Consider the following 19,108-nt stretch of genomic DNA (forward strand, 5'->3'; position numbering starts at 1 on the left):
GTGTATAAGGGAGCCTCAGCATTTAGTTTGCAGATTTGTCAGTCTGCTGTATTTTTTTTTCTGGTAGCAAAACGAAATTCAGCAATTGCATAGAATTGTACATGATGCATTATATTTGAGGGTCCTGACGAAGGGTCTCGGTCCGAAACGTCGACTGTACCTCTTCCTAGAGATGCTGCCTGGTCTGTTGCATTCACCGGCAACTTTTATGTGTGTTGCATTATATTTAGTTTTATTAATATTATGATATGTAAATAGTCTGAAGATCAATTTTTCTGTTGTTAAAAGTTTTTATTATAATGTAAAAGGAATGTATTGTGGGAGGAATGCAGGTAGCAGCTGTGAGAGTGGTTGCAGAGGCCTGAATGTTTGTGGTACTAACCATCTTAAGAATTGTTAAACACATTCTGTGAAAAGGTAGATCTCCTGGGATATAATGTAATTCTCATTTGTGCATTTCTCCCTCCATCTAAATGGCTTGCTTGGTTTTGCTGTAGCTTTAGGTGACTGGTCAGTTATTTAATTCAGTTATTACAACATTCTAATCTCATTCCAATACAATGAGCGTCAGTTTGGTTATCATCAACTGTGTTTAAGGGGTATACAGGTATGAAATTCATGTTACTTTTATTGTTGGAGTCTAACACTATAGAGACAATTCGGTTTTATTATTTAGAATGTTGCACAGTCTCCTGTCCATCCAAAATAAGATAGGAAATCAGGTAAATTAAGTTATAGAATCATAGTTTCCCCACCTTCTTCCCTTTATTCCATGATCTAGTGTCCTTTCCATCACATTCCTTCTTCAGCCGTTTGCCCTCTTCTGTCTATTACTCCCAGCCTATCACATCACCCTCTCTCGTCTCTTTTCACCTGCATTCACCTATTACCTGTCGGCTTGTACCCCTCCCTCTCCCCCTATCTTGTTATTCTGGCTTTAACCCTCTTCCTTCCCAGTTCAATTTCCCCACATAAATGCTGCATGAACCGCTGAGTTCCTCCAGCATTTTGTGTGTGTCCCTCATAATGTTCAGCATCTGCAGAATTGCTTGCATTTTATAAAACCGTAAGATATAGGAGTAGAATTAGCCCATTTAGCGCATCGAGTCCGCTCCTCCATTCAATCATGGCTGATCCTTTTCTCCCCTCCTCAGCCCCGCTCCCCGTAACCTTCAAAGCCGTGTCCAGTCAAGAATCTATCAAGGTCAACTTAAATACACCAAATAACCTGGCCTCCATAGCTACCTGTGGTAATAAGTTCCACAAATTCACCACTGCCTGGCTAAAGAAATGTCTCCACAATTTCTTTGTATTTTATTATACAGAAAGGAAACACACCCTTCAGCCGACCGAGTTATCTCAGAGTTAATCCCATTTGCCGGTGTTTGGCTCAGATTGGAAATAAAATTGGTTTATTGTTGTCATATACAGTGATAGGCCTGTCTTGCATACTATTTATACAGATCAAATCATGACACAGTGCATTGAAGTAGTATAAGCTAGATACTTCAGCAGCTAGTATTGAGCAGAGGTATGGATCCTGGTGGTGAAAGGCTATCCTGTTCTTCGCTGCCTGGGCATCACCAGATAGTTCTTCAGACACAAGGTAAGCTGAGCCATGGATGTAGTAATGGAAACTGTCATTGGTTTTGCATGCATCAGGGCATGACCCACAGTAGTAAATGAGGATCAGTCCATGAGTACATGAGCAGCACATGGTGGCTGTAAGGTCACTGTCTCAGAGGCCATCATCAGATTGTCTTTCAACAGGGTGAACAGACACCAATGGAGTACCTGGTAAGGCTCTGAAAACCTGTGCCAACCAACTGGCAGTTGTGCTATGGACATTTTCAATCTCTCATTGATACAGACAGAAGTTCAAAGTATATTTATCATCAAAGTATGTATACATTATACAACCTTGAGATTCATCTCCTAACAGGCAGCCATAAAACAAAGAAACCCAAAAGAACCCATTAAAAAAAAACTGTCAAACACCCAATGTGCAAAAAAAAAAGAAATCATGCAAACAATGAATGCAAGCAAATAGTGTTCTGAACTAAAGTCCCCAAAGATAGTTGTCCATGGACCCTTAGTTCAGCACTGACCAGAGCAGTGAGCTGAACCGGTCTGACCCTCACTCTGGGCCCCAATACACTGACCTTTTCAATCTGGCCTGGTGCTCAAATCATCATCCAAATATTAGGTTCATTCGGGGCATGGACCACACTGCCTCGATTCGGCCCCGTACCCGACCTCTCTGATTTGGCCTGCTGCTTAAATTGATTGATCCTCAGCTCTTCCTCGCACTCAGCGACAAGTGCACTGCTTCGCCTCAGTTCTGCCATTTTGAATTGCCTCCAAGTTCAAAGGGAAAGTTACAGCCTATTGCTTCTGATGATCATTTGCCAGAAAAAGAGTGATTAACAAAGTATGGAATGCACATAAAATGCTGGAGGAACTCAGCAGGCCAGGCAGCATCTCTGGAAAGTTGACATTTCAGGCCGAGACCCTTCATCAGTCCTGGTAAGGAAGCAAAGTGAGAGCGGGAAATGGGAGTGGGGAATGGTGAAGGAGAGTGAGGGGCTATCATCAGAAGTTTGAGAAATTGATGTTCATGCCATCAGGTTGGAGGCTACCCAAACAGCGCATAAGGTGTTGCTCTTCCAACCTGAGTGTGGCCTCATCGTGGCAGTAGAGTGGGCCATGGACTGACATGTTGGAATGGGTGGCCACTGGGAGATCCCCACTTTTTCTGGTGCTTGGCGAAGCGGTCTCCCAATCTATGCCGGGTCTCACCAACATACAGGAGGCCACACTGGGTGCGTCAGGTACTCACAGGTGAAGTGTCACCTCACCTGGAAGGACAGTTTGGGGCTCTGAATGGTAGTGAGGGAGGAGGTGTAGGGCAGGTGTAGCACTTGCAAGGATAAGTTCAGTACCAGGAAGGAGATCAGTGGAGGGATGAATGGACAAGGGAGTTACATAGGGACTGTGGAAAGCAGAAAGTGGTGGGGGAAGGGAGTAGGGGAAGGGAAAGATGTGTTTGGTGGTGGGATCCCATTGGAGAAAGTGGAAGTTACAGAGAATTGTGTGCTGGACCTGGTTTCTGGGGGGGGGGGGGTGGTAAGTGAGGACAAGAGGAACCCTATCCCTGATTGGGTATTGGGAGGATGGAGTGAGGGCAGACATGTGCAAAATGGAAGAGATGCGGGTGAGGGCAGCGTTGATGATGGAGGAAGGGAAACCCCTTTCTTAGAAGAAGGAGGACATTTTAGTTTTCATCCTGAGAGCAAATGTAGTGGAGATGGAGGAATGGAGAGAAGGGGATGACATTTTTTTTTACAACAGGGTGGGAAGAGGTATACTCTAGGTAGCTGTGAGAATCAGTGGGTTTATAAAAGATTATCAGTCGATAAGCTGTCTCCCGAGATAGAGACAGAGAGATTGAGAAAGGGGAGAGAGGTGTCAGAAATGGACCTGGTAAATTTAAGGGCAGGATGAGCTACCTGACCGACTATCGTCCAGTAGCACTAACACATACGGTGATAAACTGCTTTGAGAGGTTGGTTATGATTGGAATCAACTCCTGTCTCAGCAAGGAACTGAACCCACTGCAATTTGCCTATCGTGACAATAGTGGGTGTGATCGTATTGGCACTGCTTTGGATCACCTGGACAATACTAATACTTAGGTCAGGATGCTGTTTATTGACTACAGCTCAATCATTCCTACAGCTCTGATAGAAAAAGTCCAAAACCTGGGCCTTTGTACCTCCCTCTGCAACTGGATAGAAACATAAAAAGATAGAAAACCTACAGCACAATACAGGCCCTTCGGCTCACAAAGCAGTGCCGAACATGTCCTTACCTTAGAAATTACCTAGGGTTACCAATAGCCCTCTATTTTTCTGAACTCCATGTACCTGTCCAGGAGTCTCTTAAAAGACCCTATTATATCTGCTTCCACCACCATCGCTGGCAGCCCATTCCGTGCACTCACCACTCTCTGCATAAAACACTTACCCCTGACGTCTCCTCTGTACCTATTTCCAAGCACCTTAAAACTGTGCCCTCTCATGCTAGCAATTTCAGCCCTGGGAAAAAGCCTCTGACTACCCACACGATCAATGCCTCTCATCATTTTATACACCTTTATCAGGTCACCTCTCATCCTCCGTTGCTCCAAGGAAAAAAGGCCAAGTTCACTCAATCTATTCTCATAAGGCATGCCCCGCAATCCAGGCAACATCCTTGTAAGTCTCCTCTGCACCCTTTCCATGGTTTCCACGTCCTTCCTGTAGTGAGGCGACCAGAACTGAGCACAGTACTCCAAGTGGGGTCTGACCAGGGTCCTATATAGCTGCAATATTACCTCTCAGCTCCTGAACTCAATCCCACGATTGATGATGGCCAATGCACCGTATGCTTTCTTAACCATAGAGTCAACCTGCGCAGCAGCTTTGAGTTTCCTATGGACTTGGATCCCAAGATCTCGGATCTTTGAATTCCCTACCAAAAGACCAGTCTGTGTGGAGTGGAAGTAACATCTCCACCTCGCTGACAATCAACACTGGTGCACATCAAGGATGAGAGCTTAGCCCCCTGCTTAACTCCCTCTACACCAAAGACTGTGTGGCTAGGTAAAGCTCAAACGCCATCTATAATTTTACTGATGACACAACTATTGTTGGCAGAGTTTTAGACTATCATGAGAAGGCATACAGGAGTGAGATATATCAGCTGGTTGAGTGGTGTCGCAGCAATAACCTTCCACTCAACATCAGTCAGACCAAAGAACTGATTGTGGACTTCAGAAAGGGTAAAATGAGGGAACGCACATCGTCCTCATAGAGGGATCTGAAGTGGAAAGACTGAGCAAATTTCAAGTTCCTGCATGTCAACATCTCTGAGAATCTGTCCTGGGCTCAACATATTGATGCAGTTACAAAGAAGGCACGACTGTGGCTATATTTCATTAAGAGTTTGAGGAGATTTGGTTTGTCACCAAAGAAACTTGAGCAGTTCTACAGGTGTACCATGGAGAGCATTCCAACTGGCGGCATCACTGCCTGATTGGGGGAGCTACTGCACAGGACTGAAAGAGGCTGCAAAATGTTGTGAACTCAGTTCATCATGAGCACAAGCCTCTGTAGAATCTAGGACATCTTTAAGGAGCGATGCCTCAAAAAGGCAGCATCCAACATTAAACACCCTCATCACCCAGGACGTGCCCTCTTCTCGTTGCTACCATCAGGAAGGAGATACAGGAGCCTGAAGGCACACACTCAGTGAGTCAGGAACATTATTTTCCCCTCTACCATCAGATTTCTGAATGGACTTTGAACCCACGAACACTACCTCACTACTTATTTAATTTAACTATTTATATATGCATACTGTAATTCAGTTTTTATTATAGTGTATTGCATTGTACTGCTGCCACAAAAATAACACATTTCATAACATACGCCGGTGATGTTAAACCTGATTCTGATTCTGATCTTGTATATTATCCTATAGCAAACTATAGGCAGCAATTGGAGGCAGATAAAAGGTACCAAGGAAACCAAGAACCTAAGATGTGGAGAATAGTGTGGCAGAATTCATGTTGCCAGGTAGAATAGAAAGCAGCAACAAATAAATGCCCAGAAATTTAAAAAAAAAAGCCAAAATATGCCTGAAACACACAGCAGTCAGGAAATATTTGTGGAAAGGGAAATAAACTTAATATTTGAATACAAAGAGTTTCTTGCCTGAAATGTTAATTCTGTTTTGCCTGATTTACTGAGTGTTTCCAGCATTGTTGTTGTTCAGAGCTGAAAGCAATATATTTAAATAGGGAAAACAATAACACTTGAGAGGATGCAAGGCATCCTTGAATATTAAAAAGAAACCTGAAATTTAACAAGTTGTTAAGTTAATGGTTTGGAAATGGCACGGTATTCTAGCCTTCATTACAAAGGAGTGGAGTAATGAAGCCATAAGACAAAGGAGCAGAAGTCAGCCATTTGGCCCATCGAGTCTGTGCTGCCATTTTATCATGAGCTGATCCATTCTCCTATTTAGTCCCACTCCCCTGCCTTCTCACCATAACCTTTGATGCCCTGGCTACTCAGATACCTATCAATCTCTGCCTTAAGTACACCCAATGATTTGGCCTCCACTGCTGCCTGTGGCAACAATTTCCATAGATTCACCACCCTCTGGCTAAAAAAATTTCTTCGCATTTCTGTTCTGAATGGGTGCCCTTCAATCCTTAAGTCATGACCTCTCGTACTAGACTCCCCCATCATGGGAAACAACTTTGCCACATCCACTCTGTCCATGCCTTTCAACATTCGAAATGTTTCTATGAGGTCTCCCCTCATTCTTCTAAACTCCAAGGAATACAGTCCAAGAGTGGACAAATGTTCCTCATATGTTAACCCTCTCATTCCCGGAATCATTCTAGTGAATCTTCTCTGTACCCTCTCCAATGTCAGCACATCCTTTCTTAAATAAGGAGACCAAAACTGCCCACAGTACTCCAAGTGAGGTCTCACCAGTGCTTTATAGAGCCCCAACATCACATCCCTGCTCCTATACTCTATTCCTCTAGAAATGAATGCCAACATTGCATTCGCCTTCTTCACCACCGACTCAACCTGGAGGTTAACCTTAAGGGTATCCTGTATGAGGACTCCCAAGTCCCATTGCGTCTCAGAACTTTGAATTCTCTCCCTATTTAAATAATAGTCTGCCCGTTTATTTCTTCTGCCAAAGTGCATAACCACACACTTTCCAACATTGTATTTCATTTGCCACTTCTTTGCCCATTCTTCCAATCTATCCAAGTCTCTCTGCAGACTCTCTGTTTCCTCAGCACTACCGGCCTCTCCAACTACCTTTGTATCATCAGCAAACTTAGCCACAAAGTCATCTATTCCATAATTCAAATTGTTGATGTACAATGTAAAAAGAAGTGGCCCCAACACGGACCCATGTGGAACACCACTGGTGACCGGCAGCCAACCAGAATAGGATCTCCTCATTCCCACTCTCTGTTTCCTGCGAATCAGCCAACGCTCTATCCACGTGTGTAACTTTCCCGTAATTCCATGGGCTCTTATCTTGTTAAGTAGCCTCATGTGTGGCACCTTGTCAAAGGCCTCCTGAAAATCCAAATATACAATATCCACTGCATCTCCCTTGTCTAGCCTACTTGTAATTTCCTCAAAAATTATAATAGATTTGTCAAGCAGGATTTTCCTTTAAGCAATCCATGCTGAGTTCTGCCTATCTTGTCATATGCCTCCAGGTACTCCGTAACCTCATCCTCGACAATCGACTCCAACAACTTCCCAACCACCGACGTCAAGCTAACAGGTCTATAATTTCCTTTTTGCTTCCCTGCCCCCTTCTTAAATAGCGGAATGACATTTGCAATCTTCCAGTTCTCCGGAACCATGCCAGAATCTATTGACTTTTGAAATATCATCACCAATGCCTCCGCAATCTCCACAGCTACTTCCTTCAGAACACAAGGGTGCATTCCATCTGGTCCAGGAGATTTATCTACCTTTAGACTATTCAGCTTCCTGAGTACTTGCTCTGTCGTAATTGTGACCGCACACACTTCTCTTCCCTGCCACCCTTGAGTGTCTGGTATCCTGCTGTCTTCCTCAGTGAAGACTGATGCAAAATACTCGTTCAATTCCTCCGCCATCTCCTTATCTCACATTACAACTTCTCCAGCATCATTTTCTATCAGTCCTATATCTACTCTCACCTGTCTTTTACTCTTTATATACTTGAAAAAGCTTTTAGTATCCTCTTTGATATTATTTTCTAGCTTCCTTTCATAGTTAATATTTTCCCTCTTAATGACCTTCTTAGTTTCCTTTTGTAAGCTTTTAAAAACTTCCCAATCCTCTGTCTTCCCACTAATTTTTGCTTCCTTGTATGCCCTCTCCTTTGCTTTAACTTTGGCTTTGACTTCTCTTGTCAGCCACGGTTGTATCCTTTTTCCATTCGAAAATTTCTTCTTTTTTGGAATATACCTGTCTTGCACCTTCCTCACCTCTCGCATAAACTCCAGCCACTGCTGCTCTGCTGTCCTTCCCGCCAGTGTACCTTGCCTTTACATTGTCAAGCCAAACTTTAGTAAGATCAGAATGCTGTATTGGATTGAAAGGTCAAACTTGCCTTGGAAGTGAAAAGGGCTGGATTCCCTTGACCAAGACTTAATATAAGGGTCCATACCTACTTGAGTTTTAGAAGAATGAGTGATAGATATTGGGAAGCTGTTTCCTTTGAATAGAAGTGGATTGGTTCTGAAACAACAGAACATGGTCTCAAAGTAGGGGGCATATTTACCATATTAGGCTTGGACTCTTCATGATGGCATAGGCTTCTTCTTACATCCCAAGGACATTATGGCAGGTTAATTGGCTACTGTAAATTGTCCCTTAGCATAAGGTCATAGTTAAAAGAATGGTATGTGTTACAGAAACATTAAATTGCAGAGGAAGAAGGAAATAAGCAGTGGAGATTGGGACAGATGGATCTTCTCCTCAGGAACTGACATAGACCCAGTTGACTGAATGGACACATCCTGTGTTGTCATCAGTATAGAGTAAGATATACAAGACTGATCAATTGATAGATTTTTGGACACAAGAGATCCAGAGATACGGAGCAACAAATAATCTACTGGAGGAACTCCATGGGCGCAGCAGCATCTGTGTCACAGTCATATTGTAGTACAGTAACTGGCCATTCAGCCCACGTCAGCCTGAAATTCTGCCTAGTCTCATCTAACTGCACCTGGACCATAACCCTCCAAACTCCTCCCTTCCGTGTGGCAATCCAAACTTCTCTTCAATGTTACAAATGAACCTGCATTTACCACTTCCACCGGCAACTCATTCCATATTCGTACCACCCTCTGAGTGAAGAAGTTTCCCCTCAGACTTCACCTTTCAATCTAAACCTACGACTTCTAGTCTCACCCAACCCGAGAGGGAGAAGCCTACATGCATTCACCCTATCTATCCCCCTCATAATGTTGCATACCTTGATAAATCTCCTCTCATTCTCCTGCACTTCACATCCAAACCTATTTCAACCTTTCCCTATAATTCAGATTCTCTAGTCCCAGCAATGTCCTTGTAAATTTTTTCTATGCTTTTTTAAGCTTAGTGACATTTTCTTGATGGTAGGTGACCAGTACTGTACACAATGTTCTAAATTTGGTCTCACCAATGTCTTATACAACTCCAACATAATTTCCTAACTCCTGTATTTAATGACGATTTATGAAGGCCAATGTGCTAAAAGCTCTCTTTACAACCCTATCTACCTGTGATGTTACTTTCAAGGAATTAGGAGTCTCTTTTCCCAAGTCCCTTTGTTCTACTGCACATCTCAGAGCCCTGTCATTCACTGTGTAAGTCTTAGCCTGACTCGTCCTCACAAAGTGCAACACCTCACATTTGTGTGCATTAAATTCCACTCACCACTTTCCAGCTGATCAGGATCATTCTGCAAGCTTTAATAGCTCTCTTGGAGTACTGTGTTCAGTTCTGGTCACCTCGTTACAGGAGGGATATGGATACTATAGAGAGAGTGCAGAGGTGTACAAGGATGTTGCCTGGATTGGAGAGCATGCCTTATGAGAATAGATTAAGTGAACTTGGCCTTTTCTCATTGGAGCAACGGAGGACGAGAGGTGACCTGATAGAGGTGTATAAGATGACGAGAGGCATTGATCATGTGGATAGCCAGAGGCTTTTTCCCGGGGATGACATGGCTAACACGAGGGGGCACAGTTTTAGGGTGCTTGGAAGTAGGTACAAGGGGGATGTCAGAGGTAAGTTTTTCATCCCAGAGAGTGGTGGGTGTGTGGAATGCACTGCCAGTGAAGGTGGTAGAGGCAGATACAACAGGGTCTTTTAAGAGACTCTTAGATAGGTACATGGAGCTTAGAAAAATAGAGGGCTATGCGGCAGGGAAATTCTAGGCAGCTTCTGGAGCAGATTACATGGTCGGCACAACATTGTGGGCTGAAGGGCCTGTAATGTGCTGTAGGTTTTCTATGTTTTAAGTAGCCTTCCTCGATGACCATTATATGTCCAACTGCAAATTCACTGATCCAGTTTAACACTTTAAATTATTAATATGGATGAAGGCCTGTGACTAGTGGTGTAATACAGAGATCGATGCTGTATTTGTTGTTGTTACAGCACTGATCTCTGCAATACATCACTAGTTGCAGGGCTTCAGTCAGACAGACATCAATTTACCACCACTCTCTGACTTCTCCCACTAATCCTGAATGTCAAGCAGCAGTTTAACCTGGGGAATAGAATTGTCAGTGTTTTGGGTCAAGACCCCAAAAAGGACTGAGAGTGATGAATGAAAAAAGCCAGTATAATGAGGACTGGGGAGGGGTGGGACAGCTGCCAGTAGGTGGACAGGGGATGAATTACGGATGATGGGTAGATGTCCCTGGTGGGGGATGGTTGGAGAATGGAGCCAGAGGCAGATGGGTGATAGATAGAAGCAAACAAGGAAAGAAAATGGGAAAATGTTGCCAAGTGATGGGAGGGGAGGGGGAGTGTGGAGACAGCTGCTGCTGGGTGATAAGCAGCAACACAAAGGCTTCCTGTGCTGGAATCTGATAAATAAAACATGCGATAATGGGAACTATTAAGTGAAAAGTGGAGAGCAGGTGGAACCAATTGGTGGAGGAGATTTTGTGTGGGAAGTTGGGATAAAAGGAAAGATGGGTGAGGTTGGCATGGAAAATGGGAGTGCTGGAGCATTATGAAAAGGGGGAAGGAAAGAGACACAAAATGTAAAAGTTACCTGAAATTGGAAAATATACTGTTCATACCATTGGGTTGTAGACTACCCAGGCAGAACATGAAATTTTGCTCCTCTAGGTTACCTTTTTGCCTCATCTGGGCAGTGGAGATGGTCAAGGACAGGCAGTTTGATGTGGGGATGGATTGTGAAATGAAGTGTGGAAGTAATGCGGGTTTGTAAACTTAGGATGACCATTATGGACAGAGTTTAGGGGATGTACAAATCAGTCACCTAGTTTGTGCATTTGCCTCAACAATGCAGAAGAAGTGACATTGGGAGAACCAAATGCAGTATATGAGGCTGGAGGGACTATGTGAATCTTTGCTTCATCTGGAAATTCTGCTTAGGTTCTTGGATGGTGGTGAAGGAGGAGGTAGTGTAACACCTCCTGCGGTTGCAGGGGAACATACCAGAGGTCAGGGTGGAGTGCCATGGAAGGAGAGACCCTGTTGAAGGTGGAAAGGAGTAGGGCTAGTGGTGAGATCTCATTGCATCTGGTGGAAATGATGAAGGATAATGTGCTGGATGCAGAGATTAGTAGGATGAAAGGGGAGGACTAGGGGTGTGGAAGGTTGCAATCATTAAAGAGGTAATGCTGAGCATACTTGTGGGCCTGAAGATAGTTAAGTCCACTGGTCCTGATGGAATGAAAGAAATGGCAGAAGTTATAGATGAGACTTTGGTGATAATTTAACAAAATTCTCTGGACCCTGGGCAGGTCCTGGTGGATTGGAAGATGGCAAGTGTCACACCACTGTTCAAAAAAGGATGTAGGCAAAAGGCAGGTAACTTTTGGCTGTTAGTTTAACATCTGTAGTTGGGAAAATGCTTGAAGATATCATTAAAGAAGAAATAGTGAGGCATCCAGAAAGAAATGGATCCATCAGGCAGAGGCGGCATGGATTCAGGAAAAGCAGGTCCTGTTTGACAAACTTTGAGGATATAATGAGTGCAATGGATAGAGGGGAACAGATGGATGTTATTTATTTGGCTTCCAGAAGACATTTGATATGGTGCTGCATTAAAGACTTATCCATAAGAAAAGGATGGATAGAGTTGGGGGTGATGTATTAGCATAGATAGAGGATTGGTTAACTAATAGAAAGCAGAAAGTTGGGATACATGGATATTACTGTGGTTGGCAATCAGCGGTGAGCAATGCGCCACAGGGGTTGGTGCTCAGCCCACAACTGTTCACAATATACATTAACGATCTGGAAGAGGGGACCAAGTGTAGTCTATCTAAGTTTGCTGATGATACTAAATTGAGTGGAAAAGCAAACTGTGCAGATGATACACTGAGTCTGCAGAGAGATATAGATAGGTTAAGTGAGTGGGCAAGTGTCTGGCAGATGGAATACAATGTTGATAAATGTGAGGTCATCCACCTTGGAAGGAAAAATGGAAAAGCTGTGAAGAGGGACTTAGAAGTATTTGTGCATGAATCACAAAAGGTTGGTTTGCAGGTGCAGCAGATTATCAAGAAGGCAAATGGGATGTTGGCCTTTATTGCTAGAGGAATTGAATTTAAGAGCAGGGAGGTTATGCTGCAATTGTACAGGGTACTCGTGAGGCCACATCTGGAGTACCACGTGCCGTCCTGGTCTCCTTACTTGAAGGATATACTGGCTTTGGAGGCGGTGCAGAGGAGTTTCACCAGGTTAGACTATGAGGAGAGATTGAGTCGCCTGGAACTGTACTTGCTGGAATTTGGAAGAATAAGAGGAGATCTTGTAGGAACATAAAGTTATGAAAGGATTAGATAAGATAGTGACAGGAAAGTTGTTTCCACTGATAGGTGAGAGTAGAACTAGGGGATATAGCCTCAAGATTTGGGGGAGTAGATTTAGAAACATAGAAAACTTACAGCACAATACAGGCCCTTCAGCCCACAATGCTGTACTGAACATGTACTTGCTTTAGAAAATAGCTAGGGTTACCCATAGCCCTCCTGTTTTTCTACGCTCCAGTTAGGATGGTGATGAGGAGGAACTGCTTTTCCCAGAGGGTGGTGAATCTGTGGAATTCTCTGCACAATGAAGCAGTGGAGGCTACCTCAGTAAATGTATTTAAGGCAAGGTTGGATAGATTTTTGCCTAGTAGGGGAATTGAGGGTTATGGGGAAAAGGTAGGTAGGTGGAGATGAGTCCATGGCCAGATCAGCCATGATTTTATTGAATGGCGGAGCAGGCTGAATGGACCAGACGACCTACTCATGCTCCTAGTTCTTATTTTATCTTGTATGTGGAAAATAGGAAATGCAAGAGATAGCTCCATCGACTATAGCAGAAGAGAAGTCACATTTCCTGAAAAAGGGACATTTTTCAGCTGTCCCTGAATGGATGGGGTATCAGAGAAACAGAAGACATCCTTTTGCAAGCCAAAAAGCCAAGATGTGTATTCTAGGTAGTTGTGAGAGTCAGTGGGTTTATAATAAATGTCAATGAATAGTTTGTCTCCTGAGGTTGACATGGGCGAATTCAGAAATGGGAGAGAAATGTCAGAAATGGTCCAATTACATATATTTGAGAATAGGATGGAATATAGTAGCAAAGGTGATAACATTTACAAATTCTGGTAGCAGTGCTATTGGAGTCTTTGATACACCAGAGAAAGAAATGGGTCAGGAAAATGGATAAAGTGACTCACCAGCTTTGTTTTTGAAAGACAGAACACACTCAAGAGACCTTACTATTTTTTCTTTTTCAGAATAAGGAGGCTGGGCAGGCAGGTGTCAAAACAAAATATCTTCATTCAGAGCATTGCAAAACATATTATATACTCAAGTGAGTTACCGATTTAGGTCAATAGATTTGAGGCGCTCAAGATACTGAGGCACAAGTTCAGCATTTGTGATTCAAGCTTGATGGACAATCTCTCATACTCTTGTTATTCAAAGTAGGCTTAAAAAGGAGTTTCTGTTCTTTCTCCATTTACCAATATATTGCTAATATCAGTAGTTCCTTATTTGAGTCTTTGTGTTGATATGGCTCTGCACTAACGAATCACTAAGAACAGACAGGAAATATGTTATCCATTTAAAAGCCATACCGATCTCTGGAGTATTTTGAAGCAAAACATGTCCAACATTTTGTGCTCAAATTAAACCGACCAGTTCCGTTTTGATACACCACAGATGTCAACTTGAAGGAAGGCGGTTCCAATGCTGTTGATCCCATCTCAGCACTACTCCCATTGGTGATCGTGACTGTCACAGCACCAATCGCCAATTGGCCAGTTGTCAATCGCGAAATAAACCCAGGAACTGGTTGTCAATCAGCATTGACGAAACGCCGAAAATTCAGCAGCACTGTACAGCACCGTTATACAATTTAACCAAAAGTTTAGTCAACAGTTGAAATCTTACTTAAAGGTACCAGAGCTACAAAGGTAAGAGGCGCCCGCCGTTTATAAGAACACTCGCTGAGTATTGATGGGGTTTCAAAGATGAATTGATGATTTCTGTGGTTCTTATCCTACGATAATATAAATGCCGTTTTAACTAATGTAAAATCATAATTTGTAAACTATATTATTAACATTCCTATTCTGGAATTAATTTCGTGTATAATTGTCGCCTTGTCTTTCTACTGGGACAGACTTGCATTTACCACAAGCATGAAGAGTGTGCTGCCAACCTCCAACCTAGCCGAGTAAGCAGGTGTTAAAAGAAATTTCTGCTGTGAGACGGCGGATGTGTTATATAATTAAATAATTGCCTTGAGGCACGAATCACGCTCTTGTATCTCCCTTAACTGTTTGCATTAAAGCTTTTTAACAATTTTTTTCTCTTCCAAAGTTAATATTAGTAATTTTTTCCACGCTCATTCTAACGATTGAACAATCTATTTAATTTAATTTAAAAACTTGGGAAAATCATGTTATCAATAAAACTCGTAGTTCAGAGGGATAAGTGTATGCCATGTGCAAACAGTTAATCCAGTAATTGGATAACTGTATGAAGGGTGTAGGTAACAATCTCTTCCAATATATAGATCGGAACAAAAATTGAAGAAAGGAGAATTACTTTAATTATGCGCAATAATAAGTAAAATCTACTTTGAAAGTACTTATGTTAAGCAACATTATAACATTCATAATGTTAACCAAAATTATTCTTTATCATTTAAAAAAAACCGAGGGGAAACCATTTAAAATGTATATTAGTTTAAAATGATAACATCGAAACAAGTTTTTAATTATAAATATGATTGAAAAAATTACTCATGCACAGGAAGGAAATCATTTTAAAAATGAGAAACTGTAAATTTTTCTTGAATGCAACTTGTATGATGTTTGCCTGTTATTTCATCTAAAGCAAGAACAAATATTTTAAATAAGGTTAAGATTTGATAGGCTAATGTCATATAATATTTATTGTCTTATAATAAACAGTTAACAACATGATAGCTGTCCATAACGTTCAAAGTAATTGCTCAACTTACCACATCAACCAGGAACATGGAAGATTTTGAAATATCGTGCTGCACCCAAAGTCGTGAAGACGGATATGGTTACAAACCAACTCCATAGAATACAATAGGCATTTAGATAATTGAGTGTTGGGGTTCTTCTTCATTGAACTGATAGCTAATTGAAAATGTGCTGTTTGGCATTTGTGGCATAATTAGAATTTTGATCATTTTTCAACATCACCTTTTTTAAACTTTACTTTCTTAAAGTAAATTCCAGCACTGATCTTGGTGCTATATTTTTGATTGGTAATATGAACTTTGTAATTCCATTCTGTTAGGTTACAAGATGTAAAGCAGTTACTAAAACAAAGTAGGTGTAAGAATTTTTTTATGCTTAAGGTTACAAATATTCTCCCAATCTGATACTGCAATGAAAGTACCAACATGGTTTTGCAATATCTATGGAAATGTTGAAGAACAATATTTATGAATATTTTTACAATGTTACAAAATATATCGAAATATCTCTCCTCTTATAGACAGCAATCATGACGTGAATATTGTAATTATCATATCTATTAATGCTATAACTAAACTTTCTTGCTCAATTTAAAATGGGTCAATATAGGTTGGTAAAGAAATCTTATTGCATAATACTGAAGTGTAAAGACATGTTAGCACACTGATATTCTAGAAGTTATGTCACTGTTGCCACATTGAATAAGCCAAAAGAACATTGGTAGTAGAAATTAATATAGGCTGTTTAGTTCCCAGTGCCTGCTTCATTATTCACAACTAACCTTTCACTACAGTGCCACTTTCTTACACCAATCCCACATCTGTTAAACTCTAATTTGAACATACTATTTACTGAGCCTGCAAGAGTCTCTGGCTGAAGAAATTTCTCCTCACCCCTACCTTGAATGGCCAACCATTATTTTGAGAATGTGTGACTGCTGGTTATAGACACCTCACCCAAGTGAAAATCCATCTCCTCATCTACTCTATCAATTCTCGTAATTTTCCACAGGATAACCTCAATCTTTTGTAATCCATGATGTATATACCCAGTCTACTTAATTTCTCCTCGCAAGGCAAGTCTGCTATCATGTAAAATAACCTGATGAACCTTTTGTTGTATTCCCTTTGCTGCAAATATATCCTACAAGGGAAAATCTGCAGAAACTGGAAATCACAGACAACATGCTGGAGGAACTCAGCAGGCCAGGCAGCATTTATGGAAAAGAGTAAACAGTTGATGTTTCGGGCTGAAACCCTTCGGACTATCCTGATGAAGGCTCTCGGCCGGAAATGTCAATTGTTTACTCTTTTCCATAGATGCTGCCTGGCCTGCAGAGTTCCTCCATCATTTAGTGCAAGTATATCTTTTCTCAGATAGGAGACCAGAGTACAATATTGCAGATGTGGTCTCACAAGGACTCTATATAATTGAAGCACAATGTTTTTACTCTAGTACTTAAATATTTTATGTAAAGCTGTCCTGACTGCTTGTTGAAATTGTATGTTAATTTTCAGCAATTCAGGACATGAACATTTTGCAATCTCTCACCATTTATATAAAGTCCATACTTATAGTCTTCCTACCAAAGTGGATGACCTTGCATTTTCCATACTGAATTCCACTTGCTATCCCCCTCCATGTTCACCTACCTTATTTGTTTCTGTTTCATTCCCCAAACCCTCTGTTGTTCTCCTCATAGCTGATGTTCCATCACAATTCACGCTGGAATGGAAAAGCCCCGTGTTTATATTGGGCTATCATCTTAGGGCTTTTCGGCATAACTTTACTACATCATCTGGCCAGAGGTGCAGTGGCATCCGCACTGGACTTCGAGATCAGCGGTCCCAGGTTCAAATCTGGCTGGCTCCTTGCACGCTTTTCATCCCTTCTAGGTTGAGTGTCGAGCTAGCAACTCTGTCTTGTTGTCGTCGTGCCACAAAGTGCAGAGAGGAACATAAGAAAACCAAACAAACTGCTACAATGTTCATCAATAGGCAAGTGAGCTGAAGCATTGTGCAGCCAGCCACTTTATAGGGCAATACCTGTTCACTTCATTCCTTCATGGCTATTTTCATCGCCAGTAACAATAAGATAGTTTACTAATAACCAAGACAGATGAATAAATAAGGAAACAAAAGACAATGTATTGTTTGTTGAGATTACTGAAGTTTTTCAGCAGACTTTTGTAGCAGTATGATATTCCTAGGTTGAAACATGATATTACTTCTTACCTGATCTCTATCCTTTCCAAGCTATAATCTGGCTTTCATTGGCAAGGTTAATAGACATGAAATGTGGAAGTCTGATTTCCTTTTTGATGGTCTCTTGTATGCATAGCACATGGAGATAGTAATTCAAAATAACTTGACACTTCAATGAAAAGTAAATAAAGCCTCTTGCAATTTTTCTATAATGAGGCAGCCAGAATTTCCATTTGAAAACAGGATACTACACTCAGCCATTGAGATTCTGTGCATGCCTTTTTTCATGAAGGATTTAGCAACCAAACAAACTGAAAAATGGTGGGATTGAGAAAAGCAGGCATGGATTTACTTTTTTTTGTCTCCTTGCCTAAAATAAATATACTTTTTCTAATGGAAGTGCAGCAGAGATTCACCAGACAGGCTCCAAGAATGGGAAATTTATTGGATGAGGAGATGGGGAGTAAACCAGAACTATACTGTCTCCATCAAATCAGGATTGTGCACGGTATGAATGAATGCTATGAAGGAGAGGTGCTCAGTAATGACTGAGGTGGTGAGGACCAGTCAGAATAGGGCACAGGAAGCTGAGGAGAAGGGAATTAAGATGGCATGTAGGCTAGTGCAAATTAAACATCAGGAGGCGGCCCACTGCCAGAATTATACCCCCCGATCCCATGAAGATAAGATCGATATTGCTATCCAGGGGAGACCCAGACACCTGGGATGGGGATATATGGTATGATGATAATGATAATGGGTCCTTTGGTGAGGGGGAAACTGCTTTTGCCCCAGAACCATTGCAGGCTCGGCCTGGTGTGGTGACTTCTCAGAAAAATGTCCATGGGCAGCCGGGAGTACAGACTCTCGAGTACAAGAAGTATAATGATAAGGAGCTATCTGAGATGGCTGCCCGTTTTAAATGAAGTCTGGGGAATCACTGACCGAATGGTTCCTCTGCTTGTGGGATGATGGAGGTGCTAGTATAACCTTTTATCCTGAAGAACTAGCAAGGCTAGGGTCTTTAACCTCAAATTCTTGTATTAATATTGATATTCTTGTATTTGGAGTATTGTGTGCAGTTTTGGTCACCAAATTACAGGAGATATATTAATAAGGTTGAAAGAGTGCAGAGAAGGTTTACAAGGATGTTGCTGGGACTTCAGAAACTGAGTTACAGAGAAAGGTTGAATAGGTTAGGACTTTATTCCCTGTAGCATAGAAGAATGAGGGGAGATTTGATAGAGGTATATAAAATTATGATGGGTATAGATAGAGTGAATGCAAGCAGGCTTTTTCTGCTGAGGCTGGGGGAGAAAAAAACCAGAGGACATGGGTTAAGGGTGAAGGGGGAAAAGTTTCAAGGGAACATGGGGGGGGCTTCTTCACACAGAGAGTGGTGGGAGTGTGGAATGAGCTGCCAGATGAAGTGGTAAATGCGGGCTCACTTTTAACATTTAAAAACTTGGACAGGTACATGGATGAGAGGTGTATGGAAGGATATGGTCCAGGTGCAGGTCAGTGGGACGAGGCAGAAAAATGGTTCGGCACAGCCAAGAAGGGCCAAAAGGCCTGTTTCTGTGCTGTAATGTTCTATGGTTCTATTTACTTTTGTAGAA

General features: G+C 41.9%; 1 protein-coding gene across 1 annotated transcript in view; it reads left to right on the forward strand.

Annotated features, from left to right (window-relative positions):
• The first annotated feature begins 14,143 nt into the window (after positions 1-14,143).
• Positions 14,144-19,108, forward strand: part of LOC140204196 (uncharacterized) — a 55,873-nt gene continuing 50,908 nt past the window's right edge. The window contains exon 1 of the mRNA XM_072270673.1: positions 14,144-14,241. The gene's annotated coding sequence lies outside the window, so the exon portion shown is untranslated. The remainder of the gene's footprint in view (positions 14,242-19,108) is intronic.

This window comes from Mobula birostris, chromosome 10, assembly GCF_030028105.1.
Source record: "Mobula birostris isolate sMobBir1 chromosome 10, sMobBir1.hap1, whole genome shotgun sequence".
In the NCBI taxonomy this organism is placed as follows: domain Eukaryota; kingdom Metazoa; phylum Chordata; class Chondrichthyes; order Myliobatiformes; family Myliobatidae; genus Mobula; species Mobula birostris.